Source organism: Sus scrofa, chromosome 14 (genome assembly GCF_054392235.1).
Source record: "Sus scrofa isolate SSC_HxYL_T2T_F1_AM1 chromosome 14, Sscrofa_HxYL_maternal_Yorkshire_Landrace_v2.0, whole genome shotgun sequence".
Classification (NCBI taxonomy): Eukaryota; Metazoa; Chordata; class Mammalia; order Artiodactyla; family Suidae; genus Sus; species Sus scrofa.
In genome coordinates, this window is record NC_139396.1 from 58271612 (window position 1) to 58295698 (window position 24087).

Below are 24087 nucleotides of genomic sequence, written 5' to 3' on the forward strand. Positions count from 1 at the left end.
ATGCATGTGTACACACAAGCATATATATTTTTATTAGAGGCTTTGAAGACTTGCTATAGCTGTTTACAGGAGCCTAATGGGGCCAAATCCCATTAATGACTTGGATACTGTTTGAGTTGGCCCTGGGTTTTGGAGAATGGGTAATAACCAGAATTCATGTGCCCATGTGGCACCATTCAGTGAAAGGATCTCAATAAAGGGAGCTCGGAATCCTCTTTTTCGCTGTGTAACTTGGCATGTGACAGCTGGGGCTATTTCCTCACATGGCCCTTTTGCATTAATGTAGTTTAAGTACTTTGGTAAGGTGCCTAAGTGATGGCTATTATGCAATTTTCTTTTAAAGGTAGAGGAAATGACAATCAAAGAATCTGGGGAAGGGGTAAGAACTTGTGCCCACTCCCTCCTCCTGTGAAAATGTCAGAGGGCCCCTTAACCCATAGTAATTGCAAAACAAACAGAGCTCAGAGTTCTAACAAAGCTGGGGCTTCTCTGGAGAAAGGGCAAGGTCAGCCAAGAGGGGCTGGCTCTCTTGCCTACATATTGTTTTTGAAAGTCAAAAAAAAAAAATGGAAAAATCAATCCCCAACAAGCTGAATACATTACCTGTAACTACCAGAGACTTGGAGAAAGGAGGCTGAAAACTGGTGACTCATAACTGTATCAGCTTTGGTGCTTTGGGGTCCTATTTGCTTATCTATGTAATGGGAATAATCCATGTTTTAGGACTATTGGGAGGGTTAAGTTAGATAGTGCATGTGAGACATGCTATGCACTCTAGCAGAGATTGCTGACTGTTTCCTAATATCCATTTTCATCTTCTTGAATAGCACTGTATTCTGAGTTATATCTAAGCATACAACTTTCTAGGATAAATTCCATATTTTGCAGCTTCCATATTGCAGCTAGGTGTGGCCATATGACTAAGCTTTGGCCATTTTGATATAAGGAAGTACCCAGTAGCAGCGTCCCAGACCTATACTTAAAAGATGCATGGTCTTTGTCCCTTCTTTGTCCTTCCCTCCATCATGTTACCTGGAACATAGATGTTTCCATCTTGAATCACAAGATGGACCTATGAATAAGGTCAGAACCCTGGAAGGTAGGCTGCTATTATCATCTTTTACAGATGCTGATGCTGATGCACAAAGAGGTTAATTCACTTGTCCAAGTGCACCCAGCTAGTCATTAGGGGATCCTAAATTTGAACCAAGGCAGGGAGGCTGCAAAGTCCCTTCCTAGCCCCTCATCTATCTCTGTACAACTCTAAGTCATCTGTCTAGTGCAACAGCCTTGGATGTGCCATAGTTCTGTGTGGCTCAATCTGCTTGCACACTCTTTTGAAACTCAACACAGCCGTGGCAGGCAAGGCAACTACAGGCCTTATCCTTCTTGCTGTGGAAAGAACATTGGAGTTGATGTTAGAAAAATCTGAAATTGTCTCCCCATCTCTGCCAACCCTTCATTGCATGGCCTTTGGTAGGCTTTAAGCCACTCCAACTTTGAGTTTAATTTCCTCCAAAAACCAGGGCAGAGTTTGTGCTGATAAACAATCAATAAAGGTTCCAGTTTGCTGACTGGAAAACAGCACTCCATACGAAATTGTGTTTGTTCTCATTTTAACAAATGATAAAGGGAGGATAAGGAAGGTCTGGTCACTGTCCCAAAGTCACACTGAGGTTAGGGATCAAGCTGGTGCCTGTGAACCAGTTCTTAATGACCCTTTGCCCAGAAAACTTTTGTTATACTATAATGCCTCAAGAAAAAAGCAGAAAGAATGCTGTTCCTTCAAATAACCACCTCACCCAAGGGTTGCTGATGATGAGATGGTTCTGTCTACTCCACGACTCTATCTCCGGCCTAAATAAACCAGAAAAGCTGCCCTCCCATATCTAGCTGGCTATGGATTCTCCAAAGGTGACAAATCAGGGAAGCTGCATTTGACATCTATCTGCCATTGGTGCTACTGCCTGGGGATTTGATATACTCCATATCTCTGGAGCCATGGGTATCCAAAGGGCCCCTTCCTGTGAGCAGAATCCTTAGGTGAAACATAAAACATGCACTATATGGGCTCCTGTGCTGCCTTTATTGGTAAATGCCTCCTGCCTTTTTTTTAATCTCAGAGGATCGGTTTTCAAAGAGTGGACCCAGGGAACAAAATGAAGCACCAAGAGGCAAAGAAAGTTGCTGATGGATTAAGTTTGCAACTGGGTTTGCCAGTCTAGCAGATGGTCATTGCCTTTTGAGAGCTGTCAATGGGAGAATGACCCTCAAGCTTCCCCACACTGCCCCTGACACACACAGACAAGCCAGGCACAGGGACTCAGTCCATTTTCCTCATGGTCCACACTTGGCTACCTGTTCAGTTCTAAGTCAGAATGTTAGAAGCTCTGGACAGTGGGGAAAGTTAGTAATGGACAGTTCTGAAGGAGCAGAATAGGGTCTAGTATATTAAAGGATGCTATATGTCTTCTTTTCCACCTTTTATCCCCAATCCACCTCTCTCTCCAAGTTCCAAACTGAGTACCTTTGAGTCAACAAATCTTTTTCTTAACTACTTCCACGTTAGATCAGGGCAGAGGATGGGGGAATAAACTGGGGGCCATGAGCCAAATCTAGTCTGCTGCCTATTTTTGTACATCCAGGAAGTTAAGAATTTTTTTACATATAAACAATTACTTTTTAAATGGCTATATCAGCCCTAATATAACAGTCTCAATTTTGCCTCTTGGTCCACAAAATATTTAATCTTTATATGCTCTTTGCAGAAAATATTTGATGACCCCTGATTTAAATAATCATAGATCAATGATCATCGTATCTGTCATGGACATCTCTTGAATTCATTCATTCATTCATTCATTCATTCATTCAATCTACAGGGAAGTTACATATGATCTCTAAAATGTGGTTCTTTAGCTGTAACTAGAGATAAATAACCTTACCACTCATGTAAAGTTCATGTGAGAATTGAAAAAATAATGCATTTGAAGATGTTAGTATATTTCTAACCAAGGGTTAGCTATAATTATATGCAATGGACTGAATGTTTTTGTCTTTCCAAAACCTATTTGTTGAAATTCTGGCCCCCAATGTGATGTGTTACAGGATGGAAATTATTTAGGTCAAGAGGATGAAGCCCCCATGAATGAGATTAGTGCCCTGATAATTAAAGGGACCCCACAGAGCTCTCTTGCTCTCTGTCATGTGTCTACAACCTGGAATAGGATTCTCACCAGAACCTGACCATGCTGGCACTTTGATCTCAGATTTTCAGCCTCCAAAACTCTGAGAAATAACTGTCTGTTGTTTATAAGCCACTCACTATGGTCTTTGCTTATAGCAGTCTTAACAGACTAACACGGTATAGTAATTATTCGAAAAGAGCTATACAGTATTAGCACATGAACCAAAATACACGCATTACAGACATCACATTTGAGCACAGCCATAGACATATGCATGCCTGCAGGCACCAAACACCAGAATGTTGAAAATGCAGGGCACTAGGAAAAGGCAGTGGGTTTTGAATGTTGGCGGTGATGCTTACAACTGTGTGACCTTGGGCAAGTCATTTAAACCCTGAGCCTTATGTTTCTCATGCATAAAATGTGGATCATGGGTTGTTATCAATAATGTGATTAAGTCACTGAAATAAATCCAAGGCTGGTGCATAGTAAGTTCTCAATCAACAATTTTACACACACCTTCATATTTTTGAAAACACCTATACACACAGCTGCAAAAAGTCATCCTCCCACTGTTCTAGAAAAGATTCTGAATTTCTCCACCAAAGACGGGTTAAGAAATTATGGTTTTGCCACACTATGAAATTATTTTAACTACATTAGGAAACATGGGCCAATGTTCACAGTATATTTCATCATAAGTCAGGTGATAATGTTATATATTATAAAGCCCATTTTTTAGATTGTTTTAAAATACATCAGAAAAAGGGAAATAGGAGATTTCACATGATCTAAATTCCCCCCTCTGTGCCCTCCCTTTTTTCTTCTTTCTCTCCTCTTTTATTTTTCTCGGGGATCTTCTTCTATTTATTTTTTAAAAATTATTAAAGAATAATTGAATTACAATGTTATGCCAATTTCTGCTGTACAGCAAAGTGACTCAGTCATACATACATATGTATGTGTATGTATGTCTGTGTGTGTGTGTGTGTACTTTTTCTCATATTATCTTTCACCATGTTCTATCCCAAGAGACTGGATAAAGGCCCCTGTGCTATACAGTAGGACCTCATTGTCTGTCCATTCTAAATGTTTGCATCTATTAGCCCCAAACTCACAGTCCATCCCACTCCTTCCCCTCTCACCCTTGGCAACAAGTCTATTTAGATCTGCTTTTAGAAGAAATATGCAATTGAAAGAAAACAAGCTATTATCTCATCCTTTCCTCACAGCAATAATTTCCAGGGTCTGATCTCAATTGACTTTACACACCGTCTTTACCCCTATTCCCAGCCTCCTGTAGTCAGAATTGACTGATGTTCCCAAAAGTAGTCCTGAGCCCCTGCTGCCTTCTCTGGTGTCCATCAAATTCTCCTTTGATTGGCAAGATTCTACCCACAAAGCCAGAGGAATGGACTTGGGCGATTTGATTCCACACTGGCCAAAGCAAAGTGGAGTCTCACTTCAACCTTCAAATACCCTGAAAATCAAATTGATCAAAGAGCAGCCTGACCAATCAGGATGATTGGACTTAATGCAATAGGAATTTATATGGGACCTCCTCTGGGCCAAGCACAGTGTGGGGAGGAAATGAACATTGTGCAATGAGATAGAGAAGGACCAACTTGCTGGAGCAGACTGTTGGGTAGAGGAGGCTGCAGTCAGAGAACAAGCAGATGGAAAATAAATATTCTAAGTTCAGATAGTTTTATGTGCTTTGAAAAAAATACAAAGCAAGGTGATAGTTCTCAATGGGAACGATTTTTCTCTGCAGGAGACACTGGTCAATGCCTTAGGATTTTTATAGTTGTCACAATGGAGGATGGATGCTCCTGGCATCTAGTGGTGGTATGATAGGTCAGGGATGCTGCTCAGCATCCTAGAGTGCACAGGAAAGCCCCCTCCACAAAGAACCATCCAAACCCAAAGCCACCAAGAGTCGGTTGAGAAACCCTGATTTGGAGGGGCATCCTGTATGGTGAGGGGAGGGATGGGAAATTCTCCCTGAGCTGCAGCCCAGACACTGCAGTCATGGAAGAGCAGGAGCCAAGATGAGAATGTGGGAGGGGAGGGGGGGTTCGGAGAACAGAAAACAGCACAACAAATGAAGGAGAATCTGCTAACGATAGCCCTGTTTATCATGTAGCTAATGCCACTAGTGTTCTCTGGTGTCCCTCTGGCCACATCATGGGTAGCTACAGCTTCGGGAGCAATTTCCCTTGTGCAATGGCATCTTACCTCAAGTGTCTGCCTCTCTCTGCATCTCACTGACATCTGCTCAGCCCCGCTAGAAGTGCCCAGGGTGGGTGAGGATTCGTGCTCTGCCAGGGGCTCACCTGATCCATGATGCACCTTCTATTGGTTTTTTCCCCTTCTCTACCTTTTTCCCACTCCCCTAACCTGCCTTCTGGACTCACCTCCCAAATAAACTGCTTGGCTCCAAATCCTTATCTTGGCATCAAACTCAGATCCAGGCAGTGCAGATGTCCTGTATGTCTGGCTACAGCCCCTGAAGGGCACAGAGGCTGGCACTGGCCTATCCCTGCATGTTTTCATCCAGGGACCATTCTCTCCAGCTGGAGTTAGTGGCTGTGTGGCCAGCCACATCACATGCAAAGAAGGCAGCCTCATTTCTTGCTTGGACATAGGCAGGGACCTTCCAGTCCCGTGGATGCGGAGGCAGATGGAGATGTATCCTGCTGCAGGCGGTTCTCAATTTCTTCGCAAAATGCCCCCAGCTCAGAGAGTTAGTTCTGTCAGCTCCACTCTGTCCCCTTCTTGGATCCCGTGCTCCCAGCCATGTCAGGGGTCAAAGGGCCCATCTGCTGCCTGAATCGACCAGTGACGTCCCAGGCAGAGCTGGTGATTTGTGCTACAAAACTCAGGCTGGGGTTGGGAGCTCTGTCACCCAGAGCCCAAGGGACGCACTCCATATGCTGCGTCCCTGCCCCCTCCTAGCCCCCTGTGTTGCTAGACCCCTGGGCCTGCAGTGTGGGTCTCCTGTTGGAATTATTCAATAGCCCACAGGAAGACGAAGGCCTGAGACCTGGGCAAGGGCAAGAGGCTTCAGGGAGCAAAGCATGCTCTTGAAGCAGGTTGTGCATGTCTCAGGCCCCAAGACACTGTCTGCACAGACTGTGGGGCAAGTGGTTCTCCCTGGGGCCATGGCTGCAGCCCTGTGGGGTGACCACGGGCACAGGCAGCTCTGGGTGGAGGAGAGGCAGCAGGTGGGGCAAGGGGCAGGCGTCAGCAGCCAGCATCGCCCAGAGGGATGGACACAGGCCCTGGGAGGGATGAGGCCATAGTGGGGGGCTGCTGTGAGGGGGGCGAGAAAGGAGCCTGGACTGTCCATACCCACAATGAGGGGACTGGGACTGGGAGCCAGGAATGAGCTGCAGTTCAAGAAGGACAGATGTGCAGGGCCTGCCTCTATCAGTCACCTCATCCTTTGGAGATGCTGTTTTGGCTCCATGGCCTGTCTCTTCCTGTGCTCGCCATCTCCTCTGTCCTCCAGCCTCAGCTGTGCCAAAGATAAACACACACACTCACCCCATCATGACAGCACAACCAGAAAAACACACACACACAAACATACACACAAACACAAACAGAAAAACAAACATATACACAAACAGCCACATAAATGTAAACACACAAACACTCAAAGAAACATAAGCATAAAAGCATAGAGAAACATACACCCAGAAGCACATATGCAGACAAAAACACACACATACACAGGTACAAACCAACACACAAACACACAAATGCACATAAAAACACAGAAACACAAAACACACACATTTACACATAAAAACATATATACAAACACAAAAACCTGTGGAAACATGCAACATATACACACAGACACAGAACCACGTAAAACCACAAATGCAGAAATGCATACACACCCTACTATGTGTGTTCATTCAGAGAACGTGTACCCTCCAGAAGGTCATTGCTACAGTGATGCCATTTCTCCCGGGGCTCTAGATCCTGAGAGACAGATGTGATGCTCAGGCTCTCCAGCCCCATGAGGCTGTGGCCACAGCCAGGCAGGGGAGCACTGGGGTCAGAGCACCTAGGGGAGCTAGCCTGCAAGGGTTCAAATCCCAGCTCTGCCACTAGTGATGACATCAGCCAAACTCCACTTGTCCCCACACAAAACAGGGGTGATCATATCTCCCATCTCGTGAAGATGAAATGCCTAAGCATGCATCGTGCTTAGAGGGGGGCTTGACATGTAACAAGTACTTAGAAAAATTATTTCCACTAACGCTGATTTGCAAATTCCACCATCTATGAGTTCCTGCCTACACCACTTGGGGTCCTATGTATAGCATCTCTCAGATATTCCAGAATCCCAGAGGGTGCCTCACACATGCTCATGAAGAATAATCTGTTTTTCCAGTGAGCGGCTGCCTGCAAGGCTTGGAGGGCAGGTCTCACACCATTAGGATGTCAGAGTCCACCGCAAAAAAAGCTAATTCTACGCCAGTGCTGTTTCTCGGTCTTTCCAAAGCTGCCAGCTCCTGGAGGTGCCAAGTGATGCTGCTGTATCAGCCTTGGACCCTCATCATCGGAGCTCTGCTGGGCTGGGCAGATGGTTCCCTGACTCACTGAAATGCCTATTTTCCTAGCAGGACTGAATTGGCCCTTCTCTCAAAGTCCTAATGAAAACATCTCTTTTTCTCTCCCCATCCCCCCTTTCCCTCCCCTTCTTTCTCTCCCTCACTCTCTTTCTCATCCTCCTTCTGTCTTCCTGTCTCTGTCTCAGGCCCCCCATTTCCTCTCCCCTCCCCTTTATACTTGACCTAGGGCATAGATGCCCCCCTGCACAACCCTATCCTCCCTACCTCTTTTTCATAATCTCCCCTCAGGCACCACTTCCTGAGAGGAAGTTTTGATGGGGAGCAGAAGAGGGAATTTTATAACAGAATTTTATGAAATTCTGGGAAGGTCATACACTGCCACCCAAGAGAAAGGACACCCCACCTTGGAGCCAGATAGGCCTCCAAGGTTGAAGCCTGAATTGGCCACTTTCTGGCTCAGGGTAATGATGTGGATGTGCCACTACATAAAGGAGAGACCCAGCCAGCAATGTGTCCATCCCACTTAGATCTCCGATCTTGATATGGGGACAGAGAACACTCCCTGGTGTCCTAGGAGACCACCTTCCCATCCAGAGGTTCTCTGAAGGATATGAAGCTTTTTTTTATATCCCCTACCTCCACCCTGAAACCGAGGGGGAGGAAGGATGGATAGGCTTAGTAGTGAGAAGCAGAACATTCAGAGCTGGGATGATGACCTGGGTCAGCTGACCCTTCAACCAGCACACACAGGCAAAACAGAAGCTTCAGCGCTGTTATGCAGGTGACTTCATCTAAAAAAGCTATAGAGCTTCCCTAAACACCTTCCTACATCCGGCAGCCTTCTGATGGGGTAGTTATGGCTTTGGGGAGAAGACAAAATGACTTTGTGTCCTGGTTCTAGAACATTCTATGCATGTCCTTCAACCTCTCTGAACTTCAGCTTCCCCAGCTGGAAAACAGACATCATGACATCTCAGATGTTGTCAGGGATTCCACACAGCACAGACTGCTGATGGTGTTGCTATTATTCTAATGAGCTTGAAGAAGGAGGAAAACGATCTCCAAGTATGAGAAAGCCCAGGACGGGAAGGTGGGTGCTATAATGACATGCTGCATCTCCCTTTCGATTTTGTAGAGAGCTGGTCTAAAAACTATGCCTCGGTTAATTTCCTCATGTCTCTCTCTCCTCCCTGCTCCCTTCCACCCCCTCCCTCCCCATCCTCCAAGGGTGAAGTTAGCATACCACTGGGGTTAGCAGAAGGTACAAACTGGATTAGATGTTAAATCAATTTGGCCTTCCTCCCCAGGGGCGGCGCGGGCAGGTTCCACATGAATAATGATTTGTCTGAGGCAGCAAACTGGATTATTTGATCAAAAAGGGGAAAAAACAACTCATGTTCATTTTTTAATAATGGCTTTTGCATCCAGTCTCCGAGCTTGGCTCAGAGGGGAGGGTGGGGGAAGGGGTGGCTGGCAGGGAGGATGAGCTAAAAGACAGACAATAACAACAACAAAAAACCAACACTCTCTCCTCTGAGAGCTCTGGTTCCAAACTCAGACTAAAGTAGGGGCACCCAATCTCGCTGCTCTGAAGGGTTGTAGGTTTTTCAATCTCCAGATAAAAATCAGAATAGTAAATATTATATATTTAGTAATAATTGTAATTTGGCATGCCCTGCTCTGTATCTTTGCATGTATTATAGCTCATTTAGCCTTACCATGGAGTAGGAATTACAGCTCAATTTATAGGTGAGGAAACCGAAGCTTCTAGAACAAGGCTTCCCAAACTGGGCACTGATAACATTTTGGGCTGTAATTCTTGGTTATAGGAGGGCTGTTCCGTGCACTGTAAGATGCTGAAAAGGGTCCCTGGCCTCCACCCATTAGAGGCCAGCAGTATCCCCCACCCCATGTCATGACAAACATTTCCAAACATGTATCCTCTGGCGGACAAAGTTAGGGCTAATTAACATATACATACATACATACATATATATTTTTCTTCTGGAAATTTTAACTCACACAAGGGTCGGCAAGCTGCTGCCTGGGGGCCAGAGCCAACCAGCTGCCTGTTTTGTAAGGAAGTTTCATGGGAACCCAGCCATGCCCACTGTGAATGTCTGGTCTCTGACTGCCTTCACATGACAATGGACAATGGCAGAGTTGAGACATTTCAGCAGATACCATAGGGCTGACGAGCCCCAAAATAGTTACTATCTGGATCTTTACAAAAAAAAAAAAAAAAGTTAGCTAGACTCCTTGAGTTAGTCTGCTCTCAGGCTGTCAAATCACAAAAGGTTATTTTCTCATGGTTCTGGAGGCTAGAAGCCTGACATCCTCGTGTTGGCAGGGTTGGTCTCTTCCGAAGCCTCTCTCTGTCTTCCTTCTGAGCCTCCCCATGGTCTTCCCTCTGTGTGTGTGTCCAAATTTCCTCTTTCTATGAGGACACCAGTCAAATTGGAGTAAGGCCTACTCTAATGACCCCATTTTAACAGAATTCCGTCTTTCAAGAGTGTATCTCCAAATACCGTCACAATCTAAAGTCCTGGGGTTAGAATTTTAACCTATGAATTTGGGGGAGACACAATTCAGCCCATAATACCCCTGTTTTAGTGGGAATGGGGACAATGCAAAATGGCCTCAAGACACCTAAAGTAAAGGGATGTGCATAATGTAATGGGAAGAATAGAGATGCACTGGGCTTCAGGATAGAGGTGACATTTCAGCTGGCTCTTAGGATGAGGTCTTACCTAACAGAAAATGGTTGAACATACTATAGCAGCATGAGTCAAGCTTAGAAGGCTCGGGACACATAGGTAACCACCACAGCTAGACTTACTATGTGCTGTGTCCAGAATGACGGTGTAGCAAGAGAACCCACAGTCTAGATGTTGAAGAGAAGTCACATTCCATTCTGCGTCTACTCTGAACTTCCATCCTGACTTCTGTGGCCACAGAATACCAAAGAGAGGACTTCAAGAAATTATTTCTTCAGAGTGAAAGCTTTCAGAGAAGCTACTCTAAGAGGTGGAGTAAGCAGAGGCAGGTCTGAGGACTGGAGTCAGAAATTTGCCACTGCTCCATCAGACAAAGCCTTGAATCTTCACCACCTCTTGTTTATGGGAATCCCATTATCCCCCCCACACACCCCACTCCAGATATTGAATAGTTCTGATGGCTGGTACAGCCCAGGAACACAGACCCAGGGAAGCTAAGGCACAAAGTCAAACCTGCCAGCAGACCTGCTTTTATCACTCCCAGAAACCATTAGATGGCTCAGCAACCACCCTCACATAAGATGAGGCAAATAGCAACTTCTCCTCCTTTTTCCCAGCCTGACTCTCCAGAATCCTGGTCTCCAACAAGCTTCATGCCTAAGGGCTCTGCCTGAACCCCCTTTCACAAACCCCAAAAGAGACTGTGTATTTTTTTTTTCTGAGAGATAGTCTTCCTTCACTGCCTCTTTCCCCTTCTCTCACCCCTCTGTGCTAGCATTGGGTTCAGTGACAGGACTGTAATATCCTGAGTGCAGATTCTTTTTTTTTTTTTTTTTTTTTTTTAGCAAGATCAGCCAAAGAACTTTGTTGGCTAAGTGGGAAAATATTTAATCCCTACTTTAGAAAAGTCAGCAGAGGCCCGACAGTTGATTAGATTCCTTGTGGGAAAATCATGCCCCACCTGATGTATTTGATCAAACACATCCCAGACCCGAGTGTATCTCTTTCTGCCACACAGGGATTAAGGTTTTCTTCAGCTCCTTCATTCACAGTGTCTACATCTCATCCAGGAGACGGCGCTGCCCCATAAATCAGGCTGCAGAGGACAGTCAAGGTCATGAATCTCCTTAAACTTCACCCAATGCCCCCCCTTCCCCACTACTACCACCACCTGGGGCTGTGTTCATGGGACTCATAAGCACCAACCCTGGGAGGAGCATCCAGAGGCAGTGAACTTGTTCCTCCTGCTCAGTCAGCCCTGGCAGGTTTCTTAACCAGCTATAGAGGAGAATGGGGACCTGATACTGATGGAGGACCTACTCTGTACCAGGCACAGAGTCAGGCACTTTATGGATGTCACAACAACCGTGGAAGGGACTGTTGTCATTCATTCTCCTTTAACACATGAAGGAGCTGAGTTCAGAAAGTTAAACTAAAAATGCTGGAGCTGGCCTTGGCATCCCAAAGGCCATGGCCACACAAATTCATTCCTTCCTTCCTCCTTCCATACATTCATCCAACTGAGCCTTGATTGTGGAATATCTGCTGTGGGCCAGGAGCCGCACTCAGACATAAATGCTGCTTAATGAGGATGAGTCAGGCATGACTTGCCCCTACGTGGAGCTGACATCATGTTAACACCTGTCCTTCCTGGGGGTTCTATGAGACTGTGATGCATAGTCTGGGTATAAAAATAATATTGATGATAGTAATCATACAGATAGCACTACTAAAATTAATGAGGAGGAAAAGGAACCAGTCCTCCTCAGCAAAATGGAAATAATACCTATTTTATTTGATGTCGAAATGTTAACATCAAAAGTCCCTGGAGTTCCCGTTGTGGCGCAGTGGTTAGCGAATCCGACTAGGAACCATGAGGTTGCAGGTTTGGTCCCTGCCCTTGCTCAGTGGGTTAACGATCCGGCGTTGCCGTGAGCTGTGGTGTAGGTTGCAGACGCGGCTTGGATCCCGCGTTGCTGTGGCTCTGGCGTAGGCCGGTGGCTACAGCTCTGATTCAACCCCTAGCCTGGGAACCTCCATATGCCGCGGGAGCGGCCCAAGAAATAGCAACAACAACAACAACAACAGCAACAACAACAAAAAGACAAAAGACAAAAAAAAAAAAAAAAAGTCCCTGAATATTGGGTGTGTTATAATCAAGGTTGTCTTATACTTGAAGTCATTAAATTCCTTGCAGGATTTTTAGGAAGATCCAACTAGTTCATGCCTGTACAACGCACAGTATCTACTCTGTAAACATTAGTTGAAATTTTCTCTGTTGACTTCTGCAGAATGGATGACTTCCAAGGTCTTGGGGTGGGTGGAGGGTCCTGGGCACTTGAATTTCTCACTCTTCTCTTCCAAGATAGCTCAGAGTAGACACTGAGTCATCCCGGCATGATCCATGGTATTCTCTCCCTACTCTCTCTAGATTGGTTGATGCCAGAGACCCACAAACTACTTTCCCAGGAAAAAGAGGCAGTATGTCCTGGGACCTGCTTGACCAAAGGGCTATTTGCCTATGAGGATGGAGGGACTGGAATTTTAGCTGAATTCCTTTGTGTAATCTTGGACAGTCACATGACATCTGTCAGAATCCTCAACTCAGGGTAATTTGGGGAGAATTTAATGAAGAACCTGTTTGCAAAGATGTGGGCAGAGTGTAAGGAACACAGCAAAGGGCAGGGAGGAACCTCAGCTGGAGGGAATGTTACCACGCCTAGATCTGAAGAGCTAAAATAAAAGAACAGGGGAGTTTCTGCCTTGGCTCAGCAATAATGAACCCAACTAGTATCCATGAGGATGAAGGTTTGATCCCTGACCTTGCTCAGTGGGTTAAGGATCCTGCATTGACATGAGCTATGGTGTAGGTTGCAGATGTGATTCGGATCCCATGTTGCTGTGGCTGTGGTGTAGCCTGGCAGCTGTAGCTCCAATTAGACCCCTAGACTAGGAACTTCCATATGCCATGGATGTAACCCTAAAAAGACAAAATAATAATAATAAATTAAGAGAAGAGGCACACAACCTGGATTTAGATGGCTGTGCCAAGAGGGTCACTCAGCATGATCTGTGACCTTTGGTGAGGGGATCAAAGGTCTGCAAAGACCCCTGAGGAGGAGCAGGGAGACTATATACACCAGCCATTCTCTCCTTTCTCTGCCCAACTCTCTCTGATCTGCTAGTGCTCCCACTGGACAAATTCAGACAGAAACTGGAAAGCACTAGGAGATCATCGATGTTCTAGGGAGTTTTCTCAGGGCAAAAAGCTGAGTGCAGAAGGGTTGACCATGGCTCAGGAGGGGCAGACAGAAGCTGCCTTACACATCTCCCCACTCTGATCTGCAATCCCCGTCTCTTACAAGTGAAGAAATGATTTCAAACCCTTCATCCTAGCATCAGAATCTGTGCTCTGTGAAGGATGATATGTAAACAATCAACACACAGGACTTATCAAAATTGTCCACTCTATTTCAAATGGGGGTGTCAGGACAAGGTCCTAGAGCTTCCTAGAGCTCCCTCAACCCTTGGGGTAAAACAGCCCTACAAAAAGGGTTTGCATGGACATAAACCAAATATTTCTAGGTTATTTTAAGAGTCACAGTAGCAACCTCACCTCAAAAAATTTCCTCCACTAAACTTGCCAGTGTACCTGAGGTTCCCACAACACTCCTTGACTTTAGAGTCATGTTCATAATACCTGAGTATCAGTCTTATCTTATTCTACTATCCTTGATAAAGTTTAGGCGCAGAAATCAATGTCCAAGTTAAGATGCATGCAATGTAACTGCCACCAGAGGAACTTCTGAAACATCACGTTGAGCTGGGAACCACCCTTTCCTTCTTGCCTATAGTATCTCCAACTTCTACTTCTTTTCTTTCTTCTAATTCATTTTGGCATCTAAACGTGATCCCTCTCTCTCTCTTTCTGTCCTTCGTTATATTTAGAAATGATTCTGTACATGTACATGTTAGAACTTACATCCTCTCTCTCTGGCTGCCACACCGTGACTTATTTCTGATCCAAATTGTCCTAGGAATTTTAGCCCCACAGTTAAGAGTATGGACTTTGACATTAGAATGGCTTCGTTGTAATAACCAAATGAGATAATGCATGTAAAATACTTGACACAGTTCCTGGCAAGTAGTAAGCACTCAAGGCAGTTTTATTATTATTACTTTCCAAAGTGTAATATATACTCTGTCTCCAGAGCCTTCACTATTGAATTCTAAAACCGAGAGTCTATTTGCACTCAGTCTGGGCCTTTCCACTAAAATAAATAAATATAGCTGATTAAAAATTGTTAAATACATACTATAGGTGAGATATAAGAATACAAAGGTTAAAAGAGGATGCAATCTTAGGGTGTTCTAGAGGAGGCAATAGAAACAATTCAAGGTTGCAAGGTACTGTGAGAAGGTAGGGTAGAGAGTTATTCTCATTCTTCCTGGGAGAATCAGGACACTTCACAGAAGGGATGTCAAAGTGTCAGGTGTTAAGGGTGACTGAGGGTGAAAAACTTACAGGACAGGAAAGAGAACATTCCAGACAGGGATAGCAGGCACACAGTACATACAAGTCTGCCTCTCAGGACCAAAAAGTGGGTGGAGAAGGTCGGAGAATGATCTAGGAACACCACATGCATTTGTTCAGAAAACAAATATTTTTTGAGCCATTGCTCTATGCCAGACACCATTGTAGATGCTTGGTGGAAATGAAGTGACGAACCAATTCGACATGAATGCCCTGCCTTCCTGCAGCTTGCTTTCTAGTTGGCAAAGATAGATGATCATCACAATAAATAATCAGATTTTACAGTGGGATGGTGTGGTAGGCCAAATATTAGCCCCCAAAGATGTCTGCATCCTAACCCCTGGAATCTGTGAATGTGTTAGGTGGTAAAGACAAATTAGGTTGCAGATGGAATTACCTTTGCTCAGCAGCTGATCTTAAAATAGGGAGATGATTCTGGCTGGATTCTCTGGGTGGACCTAATATAGCCACAAGGGTCCTTGAAAAGAAGAGTGATATGGAAAAAGAGAGTTTGGAGTTTACCTATATTCCTTGGAAAATGGTCAGAGGGATGCAGGATTGTTTGAAGATGGAAGACAGGGCTGCAAGCCAAGGAATATAGGTAAACTCTAGAACAGGCTGGGAAACGGATTAGAGCCTCCAACCTGCAGAAGGAATGTAGCCTTGCTGACATCTTGACTCCCCACCCCGCAAGACCTGTCAGACTTTCAACTACGGGACTGTTAGATAATAAATGTGTGTTGTTTAAGATGCTAAACTGATAGTAATTAGTTACAGAATGGCAGCAACAGAAAATTAATACACATGGTGATAAGAGCTGATGGAAAAATAAAGTCAGAAAGGGAGCTAGGTACCTAGGTACTGCACGTCCATGGACAGACAAGAATTCAGTGTTAAGTAAAGTGTTCAGAAGAGTCCTCTCAGAGAAGGTGATGTTGAACAAGAAACTGACTAAAGTGATGCAGAAAGCCATGTCGATATCTGGTGGGAGAGCTTTTCAGGAAGAGGGAACAATAATTACAATGGGAGTTCCTGTCGTGGTGCAGTGGTTAACGAATCCGACTAGGAACCATGAAGTTGCGTGTTCGATCCCTGCCCTTGCTCAGTGGGTTAAGGATCCGGTGTTGCTGTGAGCTGTGGTGTAGGTTGCAGACGTGGCTCGGATCCTGCGTTGCTGTGGCTCTGGCGCAGGCTGGCAGCTACAGCTCCGATTCAACCCCTAGCCTGGGAACTTCCATATGCCGCAGGAGTGGCCCTAGAAAAGGCAAAAAGACAAAATAATAATAATAATTATTATTACAATGACCCAGAGGTATATCTGGTGTGAACACGAACAGCAGGGAACTTGGAATGGTGGGAACAGCGAGGGGTATCAGGAGTTGATGCCAGAGCACTAGGAGGGTGACCAATCAGGAAGGACTCTGACTTTCTGATGGAAACCACTGGAGTGCTTTAGGCAGACAAGTGAGGGTGGGATTTACCCATTAACAGAACCCCTGTGGCTGTCCTATTAAAACTACACTTAGAGGGTATGGAGGGAGAAAAAGGAGTCCCCCTACACTGCTGATGAGAATGTAAATTGGTGCAGCCATTATGGAGAACAGTATGGAGGTTTCTTTAAAACCTAAAAGTCGGGAGTTCCCATTGTGACTCAGCAGTAACGAACCTGTCTGGTATCCACAAGGTTGCAGGTTCAACCCCTGGCCTTGCTCAGTGGGTTGGGGATATGGCGTTGCCATGAGCTGTGGTGTAGGTCATGGATGTGGCTCAGACCCCAAGTTTCTGTAGCTGGTGTAGGCCAAGAGCTGCAGCTCCAATTTGACCCCTAGCCTATGATGGAAGCAAAAAGCAAAGCAAAAAAAAAAAAAAAAAAAAAAAAAACACCAAAAGTATGGTTCTCATATGATCCTGCAATCCCAATCCTGGGCACATATATCCCAAGAAAACTCTAATTCAAAAAGACGCATTCACCCCAATGTTCACAGCAGTGCTATTTATAATAGCTAAGGTATGGAAGCAACCTAAATGCCCATTGACAGATGAATGGACAAAATAATGTATGTATTTATACAATGGAATATTACTTGTCCATAAAAAAGAATGAAATAATGCCATTTGTAGCAACATGGATAGACCTAGAAATTAATCATGCTAAGGGAAGTAAGTCAGACCAGAGGAAGACAAATACCATATGATATCACTTATATCCGGTATCTAAAATATAATACAAATGAACTTATTTATGAAACAGAAGCAGACATAGAAGACAAACTCATGGCTACCAAAGGGGTTGGGAGGAGATAAATTAGGAGTTTGTAATTAACACATACACACTACTGTACATGAAACAGATAAACTGCAAGTAGCTATTATACAGTAAAGGGAACCGTACTCAATCATCTTGTAATAACCTGTAATGGAAAAGAAATTGAAAAGGAATGTGTGTGTGTGTGTGTGTGTGTGTATAACTGGATCACTTTTGCTTTATACTTGAAACTAATACAACATTGTAAATTAGCTATACTTTAATAAAGTAAAAAATAATAAATACCAAAAGAAAAACTACACTGGAGGGCAAAGCACTGTTTAAAGCTATGGCAGCAACATAGGGAGAGTATGGTGGCTTGCTCCAAATCAGAGCAGCAGAGATTTTAAGAAGTGGTGAGAACCATGGGACCAAGGAGGAAGAAAATGGATTGAGGCTTGATGAAAAAAAAATTTTTTTTTGGCTTGGATTCTTCATGATCTGGGCAATTGAGCTAATCTCAAAATGTCTCAATGCCTTTTCATGGATGACTCTGTCCCTCTCATCTCTCCCTAAGCTCATTGAGGTTTTCAGCCTGCAGCCTATCTCAGAACTTCAGAGGCTGGCTGCCTTCTGAGAACAATTGTGCCTGACACCACAGAGGGTGGGGACCAAGGCGTTGAACAGAGGCAGCCAAGCCATGTCCTTGCTGAGCTGCTGCCCGTTGTTCCCCCAGAATAAAATGAGAAGAAGTCCACACATTTCTAACTCCCTGAGCTTGCTAGTCAGCATCTTCTGAAGGGCGCTTTGCTGTCTGCACCCTACACTGCAGGGAGTTGCATCAAGGAAATGCATTAAGGAGAATCAGCAGGAGGCAAGGGTACCACTGGTCAGGCTCCCTCCCTCTCAATTATTTATCACTCATAATTTCCAGCAAATCGCTGGCTGTTCATTGGTGATCATCCATTATTGAAGCACTTCCTAGGGCCTGGGCCAGGTTTTCGGGAGCTCGAGCTGGGCGGTACTCTTGAAAGCTGTTAGACAACCCCCAGGGAGACCGGGGTCTCCAGAGTGGCTGGTCATCCGCTGAGGATACACCTTTTAATTGTTGGCTTTTGTGGGAGCCTGGGATTGGTCAAGATCCAGTGTGTGGTTTACCATCAGTAATTGAAAGAGCCCTGACGTTTTGGAGTATGTGTGTGTGTTAAGTTGCCTTGTCTGTGGACCCCAGCACCCACCGTGGCTGTAAGCCTTTGCTATTCCTGAGAGCTTGGTGTACCATCCTTGGCCCGTGTTCCTTCAGATCCAACTATGAGAAATACGTAATTGATGCTCCTCTCAGCACTCTGGGTCAACAGTTTGGCAATCAAGTCAATTATAGGTCAATATATTCACTAGGATTTATATGCCCTAGTGAACAAGACTATCATCCACCCAGAAGCTTGTAAGTTACCCTTTATCTCTTGTATGTGTATATGTATACACGTCTTCTATTCCCATGTTTTATCCCTCTGCCACCATTGCTTTGCTCTAAGCCACCACCGCCATGTCCCATTTTGTGACTGCCACATCCTCCTTCCTAATCTTCACGTTTTTAATCTTTCCCCCTTTTAATGCGTTCTCCACTTGACAGCCACAGGTCCATTCTAAAAACTTAAGTCATAACATTACCCTTATTCTCTAAAACCCTAGATGGTGCTCCACTGCAACTGGCATAAACTATTTTGTCTGGTATACAAACTACATCTCACACAAGAATATCCCTCCTTCATGTTTCCACCCTCACTGGTGTTTGGTCAGTTGCTTGAGCAAGCTTTTACTGGACTAGCATTTTTGCATAACTTGGTTTGTCCAAGGATGCTCTTCCTCCAGGTTGTCCTGTGGTGGTTCCCTTCTCAGAATTCAAGCTGGATCTTTAAATGCTTCTTCTTTGAAGAATCTTTCCCTCACCACCCTATCCTGACCAAGCTGCCTTCCTCTGCACCCTGCTATTTATTCTCCATCATTGGATTCTGGTTTCTTTTTTAGTATTTTTCATGTCATTTGCCAATGGTTTGTTAATTTGTTTTCCTGTGTTGTTTTAAGATTCAGACTCCATAACAGATTATAAACTCTGTAAGAATCTTCTCCAATGCCTAGCATAAGGCTTGACACACAGTAAGTGCTCAATAAATATTATTACATGCACAGATAAGTAAATAAAGTAACCACTGACGATACTGAATCCAAAGAGCATGTGCCACCTTCTACTATACTCCCACTATTTCATCCTCTCAGGCCAGAAACCCTTGCATCCTTCATGCTAACAAAGATGTTCCTATAGTTATTGTATCTTAGGTAGAAGGAATTCAAGTGATCCTCCCTCCTGGAATAGGGACTCCAGTGCAACAACCCCAGCAGATGATGGCCTCTCCTCTGCTTGAACACTGCCAAGCTACGAACAAATCTCACCTCGTCGTGCAGACATTCCATTGTTGGACAGCCTTGATTATTTGCCTTTCCTATAATGACTCAGAACCTACATTCCTGAAGATGTCCTTTATTTTAGTTTAAGAATGGAAAGACATGGAAACAACCTAAATGTCCATTGAGAGATGAGCGGATTAAGAAGATGTGTTACATATACACAGTGGAACACTACAGAGCCATAAAAAAGAAGGAAATAATGCCATTTACAGCAACATGGTTGCAACTAGAGATTCTCATACTAAGCAAAGTCAGTCAGGAAGAGAAAGACAAATACCATATGATATTACTTATATGTTGAATCTAAAATATGGCACAAATGAAACTATCTACAAAACAGAGTCACAGACATAGGAACAGAATTGTGGTTGCCAAGGGAGATGGGAGAGGGAGTGGAATGAACTAGGAGTTTGGGGTTGGTAGATGCAAACTATTATATTTAGAATGGATAAGCAATGAGGTCCTACTGTACAGCATGGGGAACTATATTCAATCTCTTGGAATAAAACATGATGGAAGATAGTATAAAAAAAGAATGTATATATATGTGTGTGTGTGTGTGTATATATGACTGGGTCACTATGATGTAGAACAGAAATTTACACAACAGTGTAAATCATCTATATTATAATAAAATGTTTTTTTATTAAATAATGTGGATTCCAGGGTTCTCTAGACTTGAGTTTGAATACTGGCTCCCCACTCATTTAGCTACACATTTGGACTGGTGGCCAAACTTTGCCCAAGCTCAATGCCATTATTTACAAAACAGAAATAACAATATTATTATCACACCAGGTGTATACATGAGACAATAGTTATAAATTGCTTAGCACAGTGTCGGATGCATACTAAGCCCTCAACACTATTAATGACTGCTATTAAAATGAGGTGGAATAGAAAGGAATGAAGAGTATCCACTTTGGGGCCAGGCCTTCTGGTCTCAACTTCAGCCTGTCTGCTCACTCAGTGGGGGACCTGGGCAAGTGTAGTTGATCACTCTGTGACTCGGTCCTCCCATAACTAAAGTAGAGATAATAATACCCATCTGATTAATCATATTGTTTTAAGAAATAAGAGTTTCAGTACACATGAACTACTCCATGCCTGGCATGTAGTAAGAATTCAATAAATGTTAGCTGTCATGGTCCTCGTGATTATGGATCTTCTCCACTATTTATCTTGAATTTTATTGTCCTAGATTTTGCCCTCTTCTTCAGAGGAATCCAAAAGAATTAAGCAAACATCCCATATCCAGGGAGTAATATCCATGGTGGTAGAAGCCATGTCTCTGCTAAATTTGGAAAGAGGACATCCCATGGAGTATCATTTGATGCAACAGAATTTGTGTTTGGAAATCCCCAAATTTATGTGTTTGTTTTTTTCTTGATAAATCCACTGGTTCCCAGTATATTCAGTTGAGCATCATACTTATGCTCTCTGGAAGGAAAATAGGAAAAAATAAAAAAGTAAGTGTGTGTGTGTGTATGTGTGTTCACATAAATTTGAGCACTCTTAGGGGCTTTCCTAAGCTAATGTTCATTGAACATCTTCAGAGAGGGACATAGTGCGCAGGGATTTCAGACTAGTCTGGCTATGGGACATTTGAGTTTGGGAAACATCTATTAATGATTCATCAAACTAGATTTCTGCAGGGCACAGTTGGGGGAACTCTGTTGTAGATCAAACTTACTACTTAAAAAAGGGCAGGCACTGGAAATGCTTGCTCAGCCCATTGCTGGATTTAATTCTAGAAAGCCTCACAGCTCACCAGAAGTTTTCACAGTAAACAAGCTGTATTCCTCCAGGACCCTAAACTATTTTGGTATCTGATAGCTCTGGCTTCCTAAGTGTGACTGAGCTCTCACTCACTTCTGGGAGAAGCTCTGACTTGCAGGGTCCATGGCACTCAGTAGGATTTCAAAATAAAACTCTAGGAGTTCCTATGGTGGCTCAGCGGAAACAAATCTGACTAGTATCCATGAGGACATGATCTATCCCTGGCCTCACTCAGTGGGTAAAGGATCCAGCATTGCCTGAACTGTGGTGTAAGTTGCAGATGCAGCTCGGATCTGGCGTGGCTGTGGCTGTGGCGTGGGCCAGCAGCTACAGCTCTGATTCGACCCCTAGCCTGAGAACCTCCATATGCTGCAGGTGCGGCCCTAAAACAAAGACAAAAATAAATAAATAAATAAATAAATAAACCTCTAGAATAAACAAATGAAGAAATGATGGATGGGCACTAATACCTCTTGAATGTTTTTTTCCTACATGGATCATAAGGGCTTCCTCTGGGTGAAAATAAAATCTGCAATGTGTTTGTGTTTCAGACACATCTCCAAAATTAGAGTGTGAAGTAAGATGTTCTCCGAATATAATGTTCCAGGAATGTTCCAAAAGTCCATGTAATAGCTCCTATAATGATCAAAATGTTCACCTTCATTTTTCTTATTCATACTAGAGAGAATCTATGGGGTTCTTCTTAATAGAGAGAGGATGCCTGAATAACTCCAAGAGTAATTAACTCCCTGGAATATTTCTATTGTTTTAGAGATCTTTAAAATGTACATGTAATTTAATTAAAAAAAAAACCCACAAACTCCATTAGCCAAATTACATTCTACTATTAAGGCCAAGCTAGGAAGAAAACAAATGAAATTTTTCCTTGAAATTTTTCTTTTTGATCCCTCTCACATTTAAGTAAGAATGTCCACATTGATTGTAAAAGTTTGTGCCCTAATGTTTTGTGGGGTCTTTATCTAGTACCCAGCACATAGTGCAAAAATACCTGTGGAAATTCAAACACAGCTTTATTTATCATTGGGTAAGAGGACTTAATCCTGAATCAGATAATATAACCCCCCCCAAATTAGCATTAATAATTGATAGGGGAAGAGAATACTAATTCAAGAATTAACTAATTGCATTTTTTCCTAATTATCTGATTTTTATTCATTGACTAGAATCCTACTAAGTTTCCACTTAATCATGTATGGATGGCAGATGACGCAGATGAAGTGGCCTAATTCATTGCTAGGAGACTTTGCCAGGAGCCCTGTCTAAATTCCAGTGAGTCCCAAAGAAAGCCCCTTAATGCCGTGAGAAATTTGGGCCAACGTAAAAGGAAATGAGCATTTTCCAAACACTGGGGCTACTGGTTGGGTTTTGATCATGCAGCCAAACACGAAAGCCTAAGAACTCCAACCCCAAGTATTAACACTCTGTCCTCACATCTTCCACTGTGGTTTTCTACTATTTCTGGGATGAACATTCCCTGAAGTTTATCTCATTTTCTTCCACGTGTTCAGGAAGTTTGTTAGCTCTGACCTATGACTCAGAGCCCTGATCATTCTGTCCTAAAGCAGGAATCCTTGGCTGAGTCAAGGACTTAAGGAAGATTAGACAGGACAGGGTCCATCCAAAAGCTCAACTGTCTTCAGAGATTATTTAGAAAATCCAAGTCCTGGGCCAGTGGGTGGATGGAACAGCTTGATCGCTCATGTTTGAGCATCAATTCTCCATGGTTTGCAATTCATGCCACCGTGGCCCTGCCCAGGTGCCTATGTGGATTTCTCACTTTTCGTTTAGGCTCTGCCCCATAATCCTTCCATCACCTCTGAGCTCAGTCCTTTACTTAAAACACTTCAGTGGCCCCATCCAGATGCCATGTGATGGTGAATGTGGGCACTGGGTATGGTATCAGATTCCATGTTTGGATTTGCTAAGTAGCTGTGATAAGCAGTGATTTCATATAGAAAAATCAAATCTGTGTGAAATAGGTATGAGCTGTAGTTAAGGCAATGAAAGCTGATGGGCTTAGGGAAAGAATTCACCAAGGTCTGCAACTCATATTGATGTGGATCAAAAAATAAGATGGATGGGTGGAGGACAAGAAGTATGCAGGCATGGACAGATAAATGCAGCAAAATATCAGTGACAGTGCTTAGGCAGCAGGTATGCAGATGTTCTTTGTATACTTACTTCATGTCTGAACATTTTCATGAAAGCTGAACCACTCACTGATTACATTAAAATTAACTAGGAGTTCCCTGGTGGCTCAGTGGGTTAAGGATCGGGCATTGCCTTTGCTGTGGCTTGGGTCACAGCTGTGGTGTGGTTCAATCTCTGGCCCAAGAACTTCCACATGCCATGGGCATAGAAAAAAAACTAAATAAATAAATACACACATGCATACATGAAGGAATAAATAATTTGTCTATTTACTCGCCTGCTAAAAACCCTTCTGTGAATCCCAATCACTTACAGGACAAATTTTATGCTCCTTCCCAAGCCCTGAACCAACAGTGTTCTTTCTGTATCTTCTGTGTCATCTCTTCTGACGTCC

At 43.7% G+C, this 24087-nt stretch overlaps 1 long non-coding RNA gene across 6 annotated transcripts in view; it reads left to right on the top strand.

Moving 5' to 3' along the window:
- The window catches only part of LOC106505934 (uncharacterized), a 630811-nt gene that overhangs the window by 561295 nt on the left and 45429 nt on the right, over positions 1 to 24087 (top strand). The gene's annotated exons all lie outside the window — the stretch shown is intronic.